At 42.8% G+C, this 9,891-nt stretch overlaps 1 long non-coding RNA gene across 1 annotated transcript in view; it reads right to left on the bottom strand.

The window, feature by feature from the left end:
• The window catches only part of LOC111531726, a 63,326-nt gene that overhangs the window by 43,271 nt on the left and 10,164 nt on the right, over window positions 1-9,891 (bottom strand). The window contains exon 2 of the long non-coding RNA XR_002728369.1: window positions 8,787-8,989. This is a non-coding gene — a long non-coding RNA (uncharacterized LOC111531726). The remainder of the gene's footprint in view (window positions 1-8,786; window positions 8,990-9,891) is intronic.

The following is a 9,891-nucleotide window of genomic DNA, read 5'->3' as shown; positions in this document are numbered from 1 at the left end:
GTGGCCGGATCTCAGCTCACTGCAAGCTCTGCCTCCCAGGTTCATGCCATTCTCCTGTCTCAGCCTCCTGTGTAGCTGGGACTACAGGCGCCCACCACCTCGCCCGGCTAGTTTTTTTTTTTTTTTTGTATTTTTTTAGTAGAGACGGGGTTTCACCGTGTTAGCCAGGATGGTCTCAATCTCCTGACCTCGTGATCCACCCATTTCGGCCTCCCAAAGTGCTGGGATTACAGGCTTGAGCCACCGTGCCCGGCCCCTCCCTTACTTCTTTAGGTGATAAATAAATGCAGTGAGTGGTTAATAAATATTACCTAAGATGAGTTGGGTCATGGTTCCCATAACCATCACCATAGCTTGCTGATTCTTGCCCCGAAGCTTGTTACTGCTCATTCTGACCCAAACAGAATGCTAGTGTCTTCCTCTAGCTTACTCCAAATCCCACTTACTATAACAGCCCAGTCCCAGGTTCATCTTTCAGAAGCATCATGAGACCTAGAGCTAGACAGAAGGGTCTAGACTGTAGAGGATCCCTGGTTCACTACATATGAAGTGGGGCCCTGGTATTTATTAAATATTTTCCAGGTGATTCTGATGACCAGCCAGAGTTGGTAATGACTAGTTTAGCTTTTCCTCAGTGGTTCTCAGTGTGTGATGAGCCATCACCTTCACTGGGAACTTGTTAGAGATGGAAAATTTCAGGTCTCCACCTTAGACCTACCGAATCAGAAACTATAGGAATGGGAACCAGCAATCTGAGTATTCTCAAGTCCCAGGGGGTTCAAGTCTGTGAACTGCTGGTTCATTTCCAAGGTGCCGTCTCTCCAGCCGTAGGGGAGTCTATATTTTAAATGTTCCACAGACATTTGTGATGCCAGCTCAGTCTGGGGAAGCACTTAGTGAAGAAAGCCAAGACCCAGGAAGTTACATGGCATGGCCAAGTTCATAGTCATGTAGTGACCTAACCAAGAACTAGACACCCTGACTCCCAATTCTCAGTTAGAACTCAGGCCTAGTCTGTGCTTTCAGCCTGCGAGGCGTCCAGCTTCTGAGAGCTTTTCCATCTCTAAACTCTCATTAATATTTACTATGCTCTTTATCACTCCTTTGAACTCCAAACCAAATTCTGCCTTGCCTTTCTCATTAACTTTTCTTAAGATTCAAGCTGGGGCAGGGTGTGGCCTCCTAGTACAAGGCATGCTGTCAATATTTGTCTTCTATGAGCTCTTTGGGCAAAGCAGCTATCCCAGCTCCCACTTTCCCACCCCTGCTCCCATCCTTATCATAGCAGTGAGCAGTCTGTTTGCCTATCTCTCCCCCTCTAGTTGAGAACAGAAGGCTTAATATTAACAAAATGAATTGAATACACCTGTCTATCAGTCTGCTTTAATTATAATTAAATAGTGTTATCAGTACTGCTTTACTTTTTATGGCTGAATAATTTTCCATTGTATGGATAGACTATATTTTGTTTATCCATTCATCCACTGATGAATATTTGGGTTGTTTCTACCTCTTGGCTATGGGGAATGGTGCTACTATGCACACGCATGTACAAGTATTTGTTTCTGTCGCTACTTTCAATTCTTTTGGTAGCCTACACAATTTTAAACATAGGGTGGATACATGTTTTGGTGGGTGATAAGGGACAGTAGGCACCTATTTCACCAGAGGGGTGGCCCCCAATGGACAATGCAGTGTCATGCTTACCTTCACAAGCATAGTCACATATTTTGTCCTCTTTTGGGGTCTCACATCATTATTCTTTTGTAAAAGCCCAAATAGCTATAGTGGAGAAGTTGCGGGGACTCTAACTCAAAGGTGGGGACCCAGAGCAGCTTTCAATTTACATGAGTGACTCATTCCTGGTGAAGGACTTCCACATAACTAGCACAGTGTCAAGGGAAGGGTTTTTTGCTTCCTCTACTTAATTATAACTTCCAGTTTTTTAGGAAGGAGAAAAAGATTATTATTAGTGTGAAAAAGCCCCAGATATTAGATAGTAGCTCAGAAAATATGTTCTGAGGATAGTTTTCTTTTCTTTTTTTTTTGAGACAGAGTCTTGCTCTGTTGCCCGGGCTGGAGTGCAGTGGCCGGATCTCAGCTCACTGCAAGCTCCGCCTCCCGGGTTTACGCCATTCTCCTGCCTCAGCCTCCGGAGTAGCTGGGACTACAGGCGCCCGCCACCTCGCCCAGCTAGTTTTTTGTATTTTTATAGAGATGGGGTTTCACTGTGTTAGCCAGGATGGTCTCGATCTCCTGACGTCGTGATCCGCCCGTCTCAGCCTCCCAAAGTGCTGGGATTACAGGCTTGAGCCACCGTGCCCGGCCTGAGGATAGTTTTCATGACTGAGAAAATGAATTTCCATTTAACATGACTGTTAACTGAAGAATTCCAGTCTTAGGCCCAGGTACCCAGCTGTGGTAAATAAAAATTTCCCTGGTTTTGGGGTGTGTAAAGAAAACACGGCTTATCTCCAGTGGCTACCAAAAGGAAACAAACACAAAAAGAAATGGAAGCTGTGAAATGCTAACATCTCTTCAGAGACTTGGAGCCATTTCCAGAAGCCTGGGCTTCTCTTTGTAGTCTGGTTGCTATGGCTCTGTCTTCGTTACTGCAAAATACTGTCTGATATACTCTGGTAAGTGGTTACATGAAAGAGTCGATAACCACAGAGGTGCTGGCAGATTCCTATCTTTCAGGTTCTCCTCTCAGCCTGAAGCTTTCTGACAAAATCTTTCCTCCCAGCTTCTTATTGCTTCTGGAGCTCCCAGTAATTAAAGAGACACAGGAAGAAATCAAAGAAAATGCCACTCAGAAAGAATCAAAGAAAATAACACTCAGAACACATCAGCCAGTTCTCTGCTGAAGCTGTCAGGGGTTGTGTGTGGCAGGAATACCAAGCTGAAGGTGGGCTGAATTTTGATTTAAAACAAGTTTAGACCTTGCAAATATTCTGTCTGGATAGCACACATTGTGGGTTAAGATGTGTGAGAGTCTCCAGTCTTCAGATAAAGTTGAGCTCACTATGATCGATGTGAATCTGCATGTTAAAAGGAGACTCGTTGCTGTGGGCAGTAATGCAGGGAGCTTCTTGAAATTGCCTTTGCAAAAATTATACCAGTGAGAAAAGTTTTAACAGTGAGCTGAGCTAACCCACCCCACATTTTGCCTTTCTCTTCATTATTCCTGGGCTTTTGGACCAAGCTGATTTTGAGAGACATTTAGGCTATAGTTTAAATGATAAAAAGCCTCCTATAAAACTGAATCGCTTTTGTAACGCTAATGGGAGGCCATCAGGCTGCAGGGAGGAGAGGAGCCTGAGTTCTGCTAAGATGCAAACATGAACCATAGACAGCCATTTATTCCAGAGGTTATAAGATATGCAATTTCCCCAATTACTCCTGCAAATAACATCACTATTGTAGAACTTAAGATTGGCCTTTTGAGATATCTTTTCAGGCTTTTTGTATGTCTGACACCCATGGCTCCACCTGGACCCTCCAACCCTGCTCCTGTGGTCCCACCCAGAAGCGATTCAGCACACAGGAGAACAGCTGCAACTGGCTATGATTTCATCTCTGCTCCAACCAACCAGCTGCAAGCCTAGCCACCCGCACCCCTTCCCCCAAAGTTGCCTTTGAGAAACCCCTAACTTGTGAGCTTTGGAGAATGATTGGAGTACTGACTCCATCTCCCATGTGGTATGGCCAGCCTGTCTATTAAACTCTTTGCTACAATACCATGGTCTTTCTTTGTGCAGGGGCAGGAAAGAACCCCTTGGGCCATTACATCCTAAGAAAACATTAAGAGTATCATGGCTAACCACTGTCTTCTCTCTGAAGCCTCTTCTCGTCTATGAATGGATCTGTGACCATTTCTGCTTTGGCCTCCTTCTGAAACCGCCTTTGCAAACATCATGACAGTGAGAGAAGTCTAGCATGGCTGATTCCATCTTGCTTCTAGCCTCACAATCTGGCTATTCTTGCTCATTCCTGGGCATAGGCCAAGCTAACCATGGGAGGAATTTAGTTTACAGTTTAACTTTGAAGCAAGGATGATAATAATCCCTCCCAGACCCCCTCCTTGTTCAGGGACTAAAACTACTTTTGTAAAACTAATACAGGGCCACAAGATTAGGATTATGGGAGGGGCCTGAATTCTGCTGAGATGTAGGTGTAGGTGTAGTGTAGGTGTAGGTGTAAATGATAACCAGCCATTGTTCCCTAACTTGCTTTCTATTTTATTTTTATTTTTTAAAGAGACAGGGTCTCACTATATTGCTCAGGCTGGCCTTGAACTGCTGAGCTCAAGAGATTCTCACACCTCAGCCTCCCAAAGTGTTGGAATTACAGATGTAAGCCACCATGCCCAGCCTCCTAGCTTACTTTTCTGTAATCCCTTACTACTCAGGAGTCATGTGGCAGAAATTACAAGATTTGTGACTTCCCCAATTACTCCTGTAGATAACATCACTGTTGTAGAGTCTAAGATGGGTCTTTTGAGATGGTTTTCAGATTTTTGTGTCCTGACAACCAACTGACTCTACCCCAACCCATGACTCATGACTCAATCAGTCCTGTGGCCCCCACCCAGAGGCTGAGTCAGCAGACAAGGATTGTTTTCCACACCCCTACAATCTCATTCCTGACCAATCAGCATGCCCAATCCTTAGCCCCCTGCCTGCCAAACTATCCTTGAAAAACCCTACCCTCCAAGCTTTTGGGGAAGTTGATTTGAGTACTAAACTCTTGTTCTTTCACTTAGCTGGCCCTGTGATTATTAAACTATTTCTCTACTGCAATACCACTCTCTCAGTGAATTGGTTTTATCTGTGCAGTGGGCCAGATGAACCCATCAGGTGATTGTACTTTCCTTCTTTCCCAGTGGAAAAGGGGTTCCTCATCCAGTCCTTGGGCCCCAAAGAAGCTTCCCTCTTTTTGTAAATCAGTTTTATTGTAGTATAATTTATGTACAGTAAATGGTATCCATTTAAAGTATACAATTTGTTGAGTTTTGACATCCGTGAAACCACTGCCATAATCAAGATACAATATTTCCATCACCTCCAAAAGTTTCCTTGTGCCTCTTTGCTGTTCATTCCTTTCTCTCTGCTTCTAACCTTAGGCAACCACTGATCTCCTTTCTGTCACTATAAGTTAGTTCGCATTTTCTAGAATTTCATATAAGTGTACTTATGTAGTACGTACTCTTTTGTGTCTGGCTTTTTTACTCAGCATAATGATTTTACAAGTCATCCATTTTGTGGGTAGTGGCAGTTGATTGTGCCTTTTTATTACTGAGTTGTATTCCATTTTATGGATGCACCAGTTTTTGTTTAAGCATTTTCATGATGGTTGAGTTGTTTCTAGTTTGTGACTATTGTTTCTCCTCTATCTTTAATTGCTTTCCCTCTTCTGCCTCTACCCCTTAATATAGAGATATGCTCAAGTCTCTTTCATTTAAAAAAATACTTTCTTGACCCAGCAACTTTAGGTACTCAGTTTCAGGACAGTTTGAGATTTTCTGGTGTATTCTGGGGATTTCTAGGCATAAAATCTGAATAAACCTGGCAGGTAAATTCAAGTGGTCTGTTGCAGTCATGGGACAAGATTATCTTTCCAGATACAGTTTATCTAATCTGGACATTTCTCAGAGCTGGCCCACAGTCTCTGGAAGTGGCTGCCTCAGACTGGCATCCCCCTGGGTTATTTTTCTTCCTCTTTCTGGACAGAATAACCATTCTGTGCCCCAGTTTATCCCCTGGAAATTAGGAAGGATCTTTACTTATAATTATTTAAAATTATAACTAAGTTAAAATTAGTGAACCAGGTAAAAATCAAAGAATATTTTCATGGATGGTTCATTACTCCATTCTCACACTGCTATAAAGAAGTAGCTGAGACTGACTAATTTGTAAAGGAAAGAGGTTTAATTGACTCACAGTTCCACATGACTGAGGAGGCCTCAGGAAACTTACAATCATGATAGAAGGTGAAGGAGAAGCAAGTACCTCTTCACAAGGCAGCAGAAGAGAGAGAAAAGCTTAGGGGAAACTGCCATTTATAAAACCATCAGATCACCTGAGAACTCACTATCATGAGAACAGTGTCAGGCCTCTGAGCCCAAGCCAAGCCATTGCATCCCCTATGACTTGCACGTCCGCCCGCCCAGATGGCCTGAAGTAACTGAAGAATCACAAAAGAAGTGAAAATGCCCTGCCCTGCCTTAACTGATGACATTCCACCACGAAAGAAGTGAAAATGGCCAGTCCCTGACTTGAGTGATGACATTACCTCGTGAAAGTCCTTTTCCTGGCTCATCCTGGCTCTAAAAGCTCCCCCACTGAGCACCTTTTGACCCCCACTCCTGCCCACCAGAGGACAACCCCCTTTGACTGTAATTTTCCTTTACCTACCCAAATCCTATAAAACAGCCCCACCCTCATCTCCCTTCGCTGATTCCTTTTTCGGACTCAGCCCACCTGCCCCCAGGTGAAATAAACAGCCATGTTGCTCACACAAAGCCTGTTTGGTGGTCTCTTCACACAGACGCACATGACAAACAGCATGGGGGAAAATGCCCCCATGATCCCATCATTTACCAGGTCCCTCCTCAACACATGGGAATTATCAGGATTACAATTCGAGATGAGATTTGGGTGGGGTCACAGTCAAACCATATCATTCCACCCCTGGACCCTCTCAAATCTCATGTTCTCACATTTCAAAACAGAATCAGACCTTCCCAGCAGTCCCCCAAAGTCTTACATCACTCCAGCATTAATCCAAAAGTCCAAGTCTAAGATCTCACCTGAGATAATGCAAGTTCCTTCCTCCTAGGAGACTGTAAAATCAAAAGTAAGTTAGTTACTTCCTAGATACAATGGGAGTATAGGCATTGGATAAATGCTCCTGTTCCAAATGGAAGAAATTGGCCAAAACAAAGGGTCTACAGGCCCCATGCAAGTCTGAAACCCAGTGGGGCAGTCACTTTTTTTTTTTTTGAGATGGAGTTTTGCTCTTGTTGCCCAGGCTGGAGTGCAGTGGCACAATCTCAGCTCACCACAACCTCTGCCTCCTGGGTTCAAGTGATTCTCCTGCCTTGGCCTTTCAAATAGCTGGGATTACAGGCATGCACCACCAAGCCCGGCTAATGTTCTAATTTTTTTTAGTAGAGACAGGGTTTCTCCATGTTGGTCAGGCTAGTCTCAAACTCCTGACCTCAGGTGATCCACCCACCTCGGCCTCCAAAAGTACTGGGATTACAGGTGTGAGCCACTGCACATGGCCAGGGCAGTCAAATCCTAAAGCTCCAAAATGATCTCCTTTGATTCCATGATGATGATGATGATGATGATCACTAATCAAGGAGTCTTCCTCTTTGTTGTGTCTCTGTGGTAGAATAAAGGCCCCCCAAAATGACCATATCTTAATCTCTGAAACCTGTGAATATGTTGCTTTACATGAGAAATTGGACTTCGCAGATGTGGTTAAGGTTCTTGAGATGGGAACATTATCCTGGATTTCCTTGGTGGTGGGCCTGATGTATCACAAGGATCCTTATAAAAAGTGGGGATTGAAAGATGTTATGCTTTGCAGATGGAGGAAGGTGCCACAAACCAAGGAATGCCAGCAGCCTTTAGAAACTGAAAAGGGCAAGGAAATGGATTATCTCCTAGAGCCTCCAGAAGGAACCAGACCTGCTGACACTTTTATTTTAGCCTAGTGAAAGCCATTTCAGGTTTGACCTCCAAAACTGTAAGATAACAAATGTATTCTGTTGTAAGCCACTAAGTATGTGGTAATTTGTTATGGCAAAAAGAGGAAACTGAGTCTCTAAGTCAAAGCCAGTGCAATTGGCTAGGATTCCAATTTCTGAATCCTTGGTCACAACTATTATGAGTTCCCAGAGGAGATACAAAGAGAGGACACTCCAAGCAAGTCAACGATGTTTTTACTAACTACAACCACGGTCCCATGTTTGTAGGTGGACACCGTGGCTTTTGGTGAGCTTTGGTAAGCCCTCTGTGGGCTGAGTAACCTTGAAAATGAGAGTATAAAGCCATCTGTGGGAAACTGGCCTTTCAAGGGTCCTGCTTTGCCTATAGTTTTGACTTTTTATTTTCACCTGCTGAGAATTAGGTAATTCAAATAGAGACACTTGGGCGACAAATGGTGTTTGACTATGCTCCCCCAAAGTCAAGCCTTAGAGTAATTTAATATATTGCCGCCACTTTACTCTGAATAGTATTCCTGGGTAGAAAGTCTTTTGGGGCCCTAGATTACTATTAATGTACCTTAACCCTTGTGTTGACAACATTTACTTAGATATAATTTATGGATGGATCATGGATGCTCTCCAGAGAAAATGCTAAACACAAACAGGATTGTATTGGTTTCCATATACTTAATTTCTTGCTGACCTAATCAATATGGGTTGAATATAGACCGATGATATATAGTTTGAAGTGTATTTTTCGATATTTTTCAAGAACCCATGTGCCAAATATAAGCATTTAGAAAAACTCTTAGCAAATGGAATGTAGAGTACCACATGCTTAGTATGCAGCAAGCTGACAGCCACACTAGCATGGTCATTTATTGCTTATTGAATTTACTCAGATCATCTTTGAGTCCAATGCCACGCACATAGTAGGTTCTTCATCAATAGTTGTTCAAGTAAATTTAAATTTAAAATTTAAAAAATAAATTTAAAAAATATACATGACTCCATTATATTTTGGGTTTATACATGGAGAAACTGCAAAATAAGCATAACTAAATACCTGAATTTCCAGGCACTCTGCAGATCAGAAAGCCCATGTCCATTTGATCAAAGTCCGGGGGATACACAACGGTAAGTGCAAGATGTATCAATTCACCAGTGAAACTCCAGATGGCTTTCCTTCCCACTTCATCATGTCACATCAATATGGTAGCTTGTAAGTTGCTTGACATATCCACAGTTGACATCCTAGAGTCTTCAGCTCTAGTAATTTAAATTATTGTACTTTATTTTGACTACTCAGAATTGTCTCCTGAATTATATCAACAAACACAAGCATATTTATATACACACACACATATATGAAAGTGTGAGTTGGCCGGGCATGGTGGCTCATGCCTGTAATCCCAGCACTTTGGGAGGCCGAGGCGGGTGGATCACGAGGTCAGGAGATCGAGACCATCCTGGCGAACATGGTGAAACCTCATCTCTACTAAAAATACAAAAACAAAAATTAGCCGGGCGTGGTGGCGGGTACCTGTAGTCCCAGCTACTCAGGAGGCTGAGGCAGGAGAATGGCGTGAACCCGGGAGGCGGAGCTTGCAGTGAGCCAAGATGGCACCACTGCACTCCAGCCTGGGCAACAGAGCGAGACTCCGTCTCAAAACAAAACAAAAAAAAAGTATGAGTTTACAATGTAGTTGGAAAATTAAAATATAGGCAGAAAAATATTACAGAGTAAAATATAATGTCAAGTGAGTAAAACAGATAATGTAGTTACAAAATAAAGATAATATTTTTAAAGGTCAAATTACAATGATTTGGCCACAAGCCTTTTAAAAATATATATTGAGCTTTAATTCATATGCCATACAATTCACTTAAAGTTGCAATTCAATAATTTTTAGTGCATTCAGAGGGTTGTACAACCATCACCACTATCAATTTTCAAATAGTTCATCAACCTTAAAAGAAACCTTCTACTCATTAGCAGTCACTCCCATTTTCTCTTGACCCTTCACTCCCACCCCAGCTCATCACAAATCTACTTTCAAGTTCTATAGATTTTCCTGTTCTGGACATTTCATAGTAATAGGATCATATGACATGTGGGGATTTGTGCCTGACATCTTTTCCTTAGCATAATGTTTTCAAGGTCCATCCAT

This window comes from Piliocolobus tephrosceles, chromosome Y (assembly GCF_002776525.5).
Source record: "Piliocolobus tephrosceles isolate RC106 chromosome Y, ASM277652v3, whole genome shotgun sequence".
Classification (NCBI taxonomy): domain Eukaryota; kingdom Metazoa; phylum Chordata; class Mammalia; order Primates; family Cercopithecidae; genus Piliocolobus; species Piliocolobus tephrosceles.
This window is presented reverse-complemented; position numbering and strand designations above follow the sequence as displayed.